Raw genomic sequence first — 10551 nt, 5'->3', positions numbered from 1 at the left:
TGCATGCACTGCATCTGTATTATGGTCAAGTTCACATTGTTACACAATAAAAACATGGAATAAAACATTTATATGAAACATGTATGATGTAATTGAAACACTGCTAAAAATGTAAGATTAGAAGAATGTTGATGCGTTCATCTCAGTACCAAAGTACCAAAGAACTGTATTACTGTTTTGTTTTTCAGTGAGTCAATGATTGATGGATGGATGTTGGAATGATTCATTGAGGTAATGTTAGTGTTGATGTCAGAGGTGATAGCTGATTCCATATGGAGACTGAAAAGGATCCTCGGCATCCCCATTCTGGTCGCTTCTCATCCAATAAATTGCTTGGCTGTGTTCCAAAGCTGGGCTCAAACAGTGGAATACATTTTTAAATATGCTTAATGGAACATACATTTTTAGAAAGCTAAACATTTGAAAATGACTCCAATATTTTGTCAGACCCTGATCTGTTTCACATGTCTTTTGATTGTCTCCACTCCCTCCAGGTGTCGCTTATTTTCGCTGGTGTATATATCCCTGTGTTTCCTGTCTCTCTGTGCCAGTTCTTCTTGTATGTCTTTCAAGTCAACCAGCTTGTTTTCCCGACCTCCTGCTTCTATTCTCTTCTTGCTAGTCCTCCCGGTTTTGACCCTTGCCTGTTTTCTGGACAACGTACCCACCTCCTGACCGTTCTGCCTGCCTTGACCTCGAGCCTGCCTGCCACTCTTGACTCTGAACTATTTTTTCCCTTCTACCATTCTCTTGCCTACCTCTTTTGGATTGATTAATAAATATCAAAGACTCATACCATCTGCAACTGGGTTTTGCCTTGAGACCTTATACATTTTCAATACATATCCCAATTATAAGTGACTACCTTTAAAACTTACTGTTTTTAGGCCAGTACTTGACTAGCATTTAAAAAATAAATTGCCTCTATGAAACATGATGCTAATAAACAGTAGAGATGGAGTTAGCCATGTTACTCCCTCCTCTGTCCCTATCACCCTCTTGCAACCTCCCGTTGTCACTCTACTGATGATCAGAAAGATAATAAATAGATATATAGCCTATCTATTTATCTATCTATCTACAGGGGGTACCAGTACCAATTCAATGTGCGGGGCTACAGGTTAGTCGAGGTAATTAACAATATCCACAGTCATGTACACCCTGAAGTGTATGACTTCCCTACAGGTATATCTTTGGTCAATATTATGGTTTCCTACTAATTTCAACTGAATTTGTGACCTGGAGCAACAATAGGGTTTTGAATTTATAAATGGGAGTAACACTTTATTTTAACGTTGTATCCACAATTCATTCATTACACATTTAGGAAACCAATCATTAAACCTTTTTATTGATTTTATTTAAACTTTATTTAACCAGGTTTGTCTAATTGAGATAAAAATGACAAATTCAAAAGAGACCTGGAACAAGACAGCAGCATCAACACATCAGTGTCTGACAAACAGGCATATGACATCAACCAGATGAAAAAATATCAACATAAAATGCAGCATGCCAGTAAAGTACACATACAAATACTAAATAAGAATGAACCAGTGTTTTAGCCTGTGTTTTGCTATCTATGTCCACCAGACAGCACTGTAGAGATCACAGTGGTCAATTAGACATCTCTGGTTAGTGACAAAACGAAGGGCTGCATGATACAATCAAAAGCCTTCAAATCAAATTACATTTTATTTGTCACGTGTTGAATACAACAGGTGTCGACCTTAAAGTTAGTTCTTACTTACAAGACCTTAACCAACAACGCAGTTTAAATATATATACGTATATATATATATGAAGTAACAAATTATTAAACAGCAGAAGTAAATTAACAATAGTGAGGCAATATACAGGGGGAACCGGTACAGAGTCAATGTGCGGGGGCACAGGTGGGTCGAGGTAATTGACGCAATAAATACAAGTGAGTAAAGTGACTTATGCATACTGTAGATAACAGAGAGTAGCAGCAGCATATAAGAGGGGGGGGCTTGCAAGTTGTCTGGGTAGCCATTTGATTAGATGTTCAGTAGTCTTATGGCTTGTGGGTAGAAGCTGTTTAGAAGCCTCTTGGACCTAGACTTGGCACTCCGCTACCGCTTGCCATGCGGTAACAGAGAGAACAGTCTATGACTAGGGTGGCTGGAGTCTTTGACAATTGTTAGGGCCTTTCTCTGACACTGCCTGGTATAGAGGTCCTGGATGGCAGGAAGCTTGGCCCCAGTGATGTACTGGGCTGTACGCACCACCCTTTGTAGTGCCTCGCGGTCGGAGGCTGAGCAGTTGCCATACCAGGCAGTGATGCAACCAGTCAGGATGCTCTCGATGGTGTAGCTGTAGAACCTTTTGAGGATCTGAGTACCCATGCCAAATCTTTTCAGTCTCCTGAGGGGGAACAGGTTTTGTCGTGTCCTCTTCACGACTGTCTTGGTGTGCTTGGACCACGTTAGTTTGTCGGTGATGTGGACACCAAGGAACTTGAAGCTCTCAATCCACAGTAGGTTTAAAAGGTAGTCACTTGTAATTGGGATATGTATTGAACATGTCGGAGCCATTGACAAATGTTTAGTTTTTTAAATGTATTTTCCATAAAGCATATTTAAAACTGTATTCCGGTTTGGAGCGAGCTTTGGAACAAAGGCAGGGAAATTGTGGGGTGAGAAGCGACCAGAATGGGGATGCCGAGGTTCCTTTTCAGTCTCCATATGGAATCAGCTATCACCTCTGAAGTCATCACTAACATTACCTCAGTGAATCATTCCAACATCCATCCATCAATGAATGTCAAAAAAACAAACAGTAATACAGTTAATTGGTACTTTGGTACTGAGAAAAACTCATCAACATTCTGAAGAATATATGTTTTATCCATAAACATGTACTTTATGTCCTGATACATGATAGATGATTGGTGAAGTTAGTGGATAAAGAATGATGATCAGAATTTCTGGTGGCAGTGTTGTATTGTTGATGTGTCATATTGTGATCCTCCAATAAACTATCAAGCATTACACATGTTTAGTCGCTTTTTAAAAGAATCGTACATTTTGAAGAGTGTTTCAATTAGCATTTCACTTTAAGGTCCATGTGACGAATACAGTATGATTTGATTTGATGCTGCTGTTTTGTTCCAGGTCTCTCTGGATTGAGATTTTAATCTCAACGAGACAAACCTGGTCAAAAAAAGTTGTAATAAAATAAATAAAAAGGTTTAATGATTGGTTTCCTAAATGTGTTATGAATTGATGATGGAAACAACCTTAAAATAACCACCATTTATACATATTAGCCTATCCAAGCTCCAGGTCACAAATTCAGTTGAAATTACTAGGAAACCATGATATTGACCTACGTTTTGCCTGGAGGGCAGTCATACACTTCAGGCTGTGCATGACTGCTGTTTTCGCCATGGCTGTAATGTCATATTGTTTGTTATTCAACTGTGAGAGTAGTGGATGGGTGGGGCAGGTACAGTGGCTTCAGAAAGAGTATAAAACAGGGCTGCAGAGTGCAGAAAGACACCACACTACTACTGAAGACCAGAAGACATCATCCAGATAAACAGCCATCAATCAGACAGCATCGTCCAACTGTAAGAGGTATGTTTGTTTTCACTGAGAATCTTCTTTGCAAAGGTATATAAGAGTGGGCAGGTGTATACAAGTGGACAGGTAGGAATGGATGGAGAGGTGTAGGTGGACATGTGTATAATGTAACACGGTAGACCTGGGATCCATATTAACTTGCTGTTCTTTAATTTGGTAGAGTTAAAGGACCCAGTGTGTGTGTGTGTGTGTTAACATGTCGTGCTCTATGTGCTTTAGTAAAGGATGAAGATCCAGAGTATGTTACTGCTGTTCGCTCTAGTGGGTGTCCTGTTAGCAAGCTCCCTCAATGAAGATAACTCTGAGGAAGGTACGTCTTGTTAGTGAATGTGTATTACTTTACTGCACGTTGAAATCTGATATAATTTAGTAAAACGAAAAATCTTTCTTCCTCAGCTCTCCTGCAGGAGGATGATCTAAAAGGTGTAAAGGCTGCCTTTTTGGCAAAGTTGGCTTCTCTGAAGAACAGCCCCTCTGAAGATGAAGGACCACGTGAGCTATCTATCTATCTATCTATCTATCTATCTGTCTGTCTGTCTGTCTGTCTGTCTGTCTGTCTGTCTGTCTGTCTGTCTGTCTGTCTGTCTGTCTGTCTGTCTGTCTGTCTGTCTGTCTGTCTGTCTGTCTGTCTGTCTGTCTGTCTGTCTGAGCAACAGTAAAGTGACAACGGGAGGTTAGCAGAGGGTGATAGGGAAAGAGGAGGGAGTAACATGGCTAACTCTTATCTCTACTGTTTATCAGCATCATGTTTCATAGAGGCAAATCATGATTTAAATGGTAGTCAAATACTGGCCTAACAACAGTACTTTTAAAAGGTTGTCACTTGTAATTGGAATATGTATTGAACATGTCGGAGTCATTTTCAAATGTTTAGCCTTTTAAAAATGTATTTTCCATTAAGCATATTTAAAACTGTATTCCAGTTTTTGGCAAGCTTTGGAAAAAAATGAAGGAACATTTGGGCTGAGAACCGACCAGAATGGGGCTCCGAGGATCCTTTTCAGTCTCCATATCAAATCAGCTATCACCTCTGAAGTCATCACTAACAATACCTCAATGAATCATTCCAACATCCATCCATCAATGATTGACTAACATGAAAACAAAACAGTACTAGAGTTCTTGGGACTTTGGTACTGAGAAGAACTCATCAACATTCTGAAGAATATATGTTTTATCCAAAAACATGAACTTGAAGACCTGATACATGATAGTTGATTGGTCAAGTTAGTGGATAAATAATGATCAGAATTTCTGGTGGCAATGTTGTATGGTTGACGTGTCATATTGTGATCCTCCAATAAACTATCAAGCATTACACATGTTTAGTTGTTTTTTTGATTAATCTTTCATTTTTAGCAGTGTTTCAATTACATCATACATGTTTCATAATAATGTTTTATTCCATGTTTTTATTGTGTAACAATGTGAACTTGACCATAATACAGATGCAGTGCATGCAGAGCTAATTACATCAGATTACACTGGGCAGTAATAGTAGTACACATACAGCTGAAGTCGGAAGATTACGTACACCTTAGCCAAATACATTTAAACTCTGTTTTTTCACAATTCCTGACATTGAATTCTAAAAAAGAATCCCTATCTTAGGTCAGTTAGGATCACCACTTTATTTTAAGAATGTGAAATGTCAGAATAATAGTAGAGAGAAGGATTTATTTCAGTTTTTATTTCTTTCATCACATTCCCAGTGGGTCAGCAGTATACATACACTCAATTAGTATTTGGTAGCATTGCCTTTATATTGTTTAACTTGGGTCAAACGTTTCGGGTAGCCTTCCACAAGCTTCCATAAAGAAATTGGGTGAATTTTGTTCATTTCCTCCTGACAGAGCTGTACTGAGTAAGGTTTGTAGGCCTCCTTGCCCACACATGCTTTTCCAGATCTGCCCACAATTCTTCGATAGGATTGAAGCCAATACATTGACTTTGCTGTCCTTAAGGCATTTTGCCACAACTTTGGAAGTATGCTTGGGGTCAATGCCCATTTGGAAGACCCATTTGCGAACAAGCTTTAACTTCCTGACTGATGTCTTGACATGTTGCTTCAATATATCCACATAATTTTCCTCCTCATGATGCCATCTATTTTGTGAAGTGCACCAGTCCCTCCTGCAGCAAAGCACCCCAACAACATGATGCTGCCACCGCCGAGCTTCACTGTTGGGATGGTGTTCTTCGGCTCAAACGCCTCCCCCTTTTTCCTCCAAACATAACGATGGTCATGATGGCCAAACAGTTTTATTTTTGTTTCATCAATTCTCCAAAAAAGTATTTATTTGTCCCCATGTGCAGTTGCAAAGCCTAGTCTGGCTTTTTATGGTGGTTTTGGAGAATTGGCTTTTTCTTTGCTGATTGGCCTTTCAGGTTATGTTGATATCGGACTTTTTTTACTGTAGATATAGATGCTTTTGTACCTGTTTTCTCCAGCATCTTCACAAGGTCCTTTGCTGTTGTTCTGGGATTGATTTGCACTTTTCGCACCAAAGTATGTTCATCTCTAGGAGACAGAACGCGTCTCCTTCCTGAGCGGTGTGACGGCTGTGTGGTCCCATGGTGTTTATACTTGCGTACTGTTGTTTGTACATATGAACGTGATACCTTCAGGCGTTTGGAAATTGCTCCCAGGGATGAACCAGACTTGTGGAGGTCTACAATTTTATTTCTGAGGTCTGGCTGATTTCTTTAGATTTTCCCATGATGTCAAGCAAAGATGCACTGAGTTTGAAGGTAGTCCTTGAAATATATCCACAGGTACACCTCCAATTGACTCAAATTTTGTCAATTAGCCTATCAGAAGCTTTTAAAGCCATGACATCATTTTCTGAACTTTTCCAAGCTGTTTAAAGGCACAGTCAACTTAGTGTATGTAAACTTTTGAACAAGTGGAATTGTGATACAATGAATAATAAGTGGAATAATATGTCTGTAAACAATTGTTGGAAAAATTACTTGTGTTATGCACAAAGTAGATATCCTAACCGACTTGCCAAAACTATAGTTTGTTCACAAGAACTTTGTCGAGTAGTTGAAAATCGAGTTTTAAGTCGGAAGTTTACATGCACTTAGGTTAGAGTCATTAAACTATATGCACACACACACACACTAGACGTACCATCTTGAGAGTTGGCTTCATTGAGTGAGCTTGATAACAGCACTTCCGGTAGAATGAACAGCAGTAACATATCCTGTATCATCTACTAAGCTACATTCTGAATTTAAAATGGAAAAATACATTAGTCACTGGCCTACACACAATACCCCATAATGACAAAGTACATTTTTTTTGTTGGAATTTTAGCTAATTAATTGAAAATAAAATACAGAAATATCTAATTTACATAAGTATTCACAATAAATGTTAGAATCACATTTGGCAGTGATTACAGCTGTGAGTCTATCAGGATAAATCTCTAAGAACTTTGCACACCTGGATTGCACAACATTTGCCCATAATAATATTTTCTAAATTCTTCTAGCTCTGTCAAATTGGTTGTTGATCATTGTTAGACAACCATTTTTTGACATAGTCTTGACATAGATTTTCAAGCAGATTTAAGTGAAAACTTTAACTCGGCCACTAAGGAATATTCACTGTCTTCTTGGTAAGCAACTCCAGTGTAGATTTGGCCTTGTGTATGATGTTATTTTCCTGCTGAGAGGTGAATTAATCTTCCAGTGTCAGGTGGAAAGCAGACTGAACCAGGTTTTCCTCTAGGATTTTGTTGGTGCTTATTTCCATTCCGTTTCTTTTTTTGTCCTCAAAAACTCCCAAGTACATAACGATTACAAGCATACCCATAAAATGTTTCAGCCTCCATTGTACTTGAAAATATGGAGAGTGATACTCAGTTATGTGTTGTATTGGATTTCCCCCAAACATAATATTTTGTATTCAAGATAAAAGTGAATTGCTTTGCCACATGTTTTGCAGAATTACTTTAGTGCCTTGTTGCAAACAGGATGCATGTTTTGAAATATGTTTTATATGTACAGGCTTCCCTCTTTTCACTCTCAGTCTTCTCCTATCACAGCCACTTTACTCTGTAAATGGTTTTAAATCCCCATTGGCCTCATGGTGAAATCCCTGAGCGGTTTCCTTCCTCTCCGGAATCTGAGTTAGGAAGGACGTCTGTATCTTTGTAGTGACTAGGTGTTTATACACCATCCAAAATGTAATGAATAACTTCACCATGCTCAGAGGGATATTCAATGTCTGCTTTTTTTCTACCCATGTATCAATAGGTGCCCTCCTTTGTGAGGCATTGGAAACCCTCCCTGGTCTCTGTGATTGAATCTGTGTTTGAAATTCACTGCTCGACTGAGGCACCTTATAGAATATTGCATGTGAGGGGTACAGAGATGGGGTAGTCATGTAAGAAACTATTATTGCACACAGAATGAGTCCACGCAACTTATGTGACTTATTAACCTCTACTTCCTCACAAACCCGGGTCCGGGAGCACCCCCATCAGTAAAAAAAGCTGACTAGCATAGCCTAGCATAGCGTCACAAGTAAATAGTAGCATCTAAATATCATTAAATCACAAGTCCAAGACACCAGATGAAAGATACACATCTTGTGAATCCAGCCATCATTTCTGATTTTTAAAATGTTTTACAGGGAAGACACAATATGTAAATCTATTAGCTAACCACGTTAGCAAAAGACACCACTTTTTTTACTCCACCATTTTCTTACTGCATCAGTAGCTATCACAAATTCGACCAAATAAAGATATAAATAGCCACTAACCAAGAAACACTTTCATCAGATGACAGTCTGATAACATATGCTATACAATAAATATGTTTTGTTAGAAAAATGTGCATATTTCAGGTATAAATCATAGTTTACCATTGCAGCCACCATCACAACTCTCACCAAAGCAACTAGAATAACTACAGAGACCATCGTGTATTACCTAATTACTCATCATAAAACATTTCTTAAAAATACACAGCGTACAGCAAATGAAAGACACAGATCTTGTGAATCCAGCCAATATTTCAGATTTTTTAAGTGTTTTACAGCGAAAACACAATATAGCGTTATATTAGCTTACCACAATAGCAAACATCACAACAGCATTGATTCAAGGCAAAAATAGCGATAACGTATAAACCACCAAAATATATTAATTTTTTCACTAACCTTCTCAGAATTCTTCAGATGACAGTCCTATAACATCATATTACACAATGCATATAGAGTTTGTTCGAAAATGTGCATATTTAGCGGCACAAATTGTGGTTATACAATGAGAAAAGTAGCAAAGCTGCCCAGAAAATGTCAGGTGAAATCTTTGGAGAGGCACCTATTCTAATCAGTAACTAATCCAAAACTTGACTAAAAAATACAGGTTGGACAGCAAATGAAAGACAAATTGGTTCTTAATGCAATCGCTGTGTTACATTTTTAAAATTAACGTTACTTCAACATACAGCGTGCGTTAAAGCGAGGCTGCACTGCAATTAATGGCGGCTTATGCATTTGACATTTTTCAACAGAACAACGAATTATCAGCATAAATAGTTCTTACTTTTTGATGAACTCCCATCAGAATCTTGGGAAAGGTGTCCTTTGTCCAAAAGAATCGTTGCTAGGTTGTAGAACGTCCTCTTCAATGTTGCAATTAGCAGTAAACATTAGCATGTGAGAGAGAGATACCCAACCCCCTAGAACGCCAGGAAATTAAATACCCGAAAATCGCAATATACTGACATAAAATGATATAATTTGGTTTAAAATAACAAGATTATGATGTCTTTAAAGCCTATATCGAATAAAAACACAGCCGGAAATTTCTAAGAGCTATAACCGAAGGTTCTAGTACAATATGCCAAGGTCCTCAGTGCGTCAGAGCGAAGAGCGAAAAGAACAGACACGTCCTTGCCAAGCGATTTATAACCTTTCAGATCTACGTAGAGACTCCATTTCAAGTCTCCCTATTCGCTAACATCCAGGGGAAGGCGTATGCAGTGCATCTCAACCAATAGAAGACAGGCAGATTTATAAACAGGTCTCAGAGCAGCTTGCAAAATTTGGCATTCTCACATCCACATAGGAAAATTGCTCTAAGTCCAGTTCTGTTTCACTCACAGATATAATTCAAACAGTTTAAGAAACTAGAGAGTGTTTTCTATCCAATAGTAATAATAATATGCATATTGTACGAGCAAGAATTGAGTACGAGGCAGTTTAATTTGGGAACGTCATTATTACAAAGTGCTAACAGCACCCCCTATTGACAATCTGGACCCTCTCTTTCTATAATTATCCGCCGCAATTGTTGCAACCCCTATTACTAGCCTGTTCAACCTCTCTTGCGTATCATCTGAGATCTCCAAAGATTGGAACGCTGCCGCGGTCATCCCCCTCTTCAAAGGCGAAGACACTCTAGACCCAAACTGTTACAACCCTATATCTATACTAGCCTGCCTTTCTAAGGTCTTCGAAAGCCAAGTTAACAAACAGATCACCGACCATTTCGAATCCCACCGTACCTTCTCCGCTATGCAATATGGTTTCTGAGCTGGTCATGGGTGCACCTCAGCCACACTCAAGGTCCTAAACGATATCATAACCGCCATCGATAAGAAACAATACTGTGCATCCGTATTCATTGACCTGGCCAAGGCATTCGACTCTGTCAATCACCACATCCTCATCGGCAGACTCGATAGCCTTGGTTTCTCAAATGATTGCCTCGCCTGGTTCACCAATTACTTCTCTGATAGAGTTCTGTGTGTCAAATCAGAGGGCCTGTTGTCCGGGCCTCTGGAAGTCTCTATGGGGGTGCCACAGGGTTCCATTCTTGGACCGACTCTCTTCTCTGTATACATCAATGATGTCGCTCTTGCTGCTGGTGAGTCTCTGATCCACCTCTACGCAGACGACACCATTCTGTATACTTCTGGC

The 10551-nt window shown here is 39.0% G+C and overlaps 1 long non-coding RNA gene across 1 annotated transcript; it reads left to right on the top strand.

The window, feature by feature from the left end:
• Positions 1–3524: 3524 nt before the first annotated feature.
• Positions 3525–4773, top strand: LOC120036168. The gene is made up of 4 exons (XR_005474439.1): positions 3525–3602; positions 3828–3918; positions 4005–4100; positions 4532–4773. It is a non-coding gene; the product is annotated as an uncharacterized LOC120036168 (long non-coding RNA).
• Positions 4774–10551: the final 5778 nt, after the last annotated feature.

Source organism: Salvelinus namaycush, unplaced genomic scaffold, assembly GCF_016432855.1.
Source record: "Salvelinus namaycush isolate Seneca unplaced genomic scaffold, SaNama_1.0 Scaffold1226, whole genome shotgun sequence".
NCBI lineage: Eukaryota > Metazoa > Chordata > Actinopteri > Salmoniformes > Salmonidae > Salvelinus > Salvelinus namaycush.
Note: the sequence above shows the minus strand (reverse complement) of the source record. Positions and strands in the feature narration are given on the sequence as shown.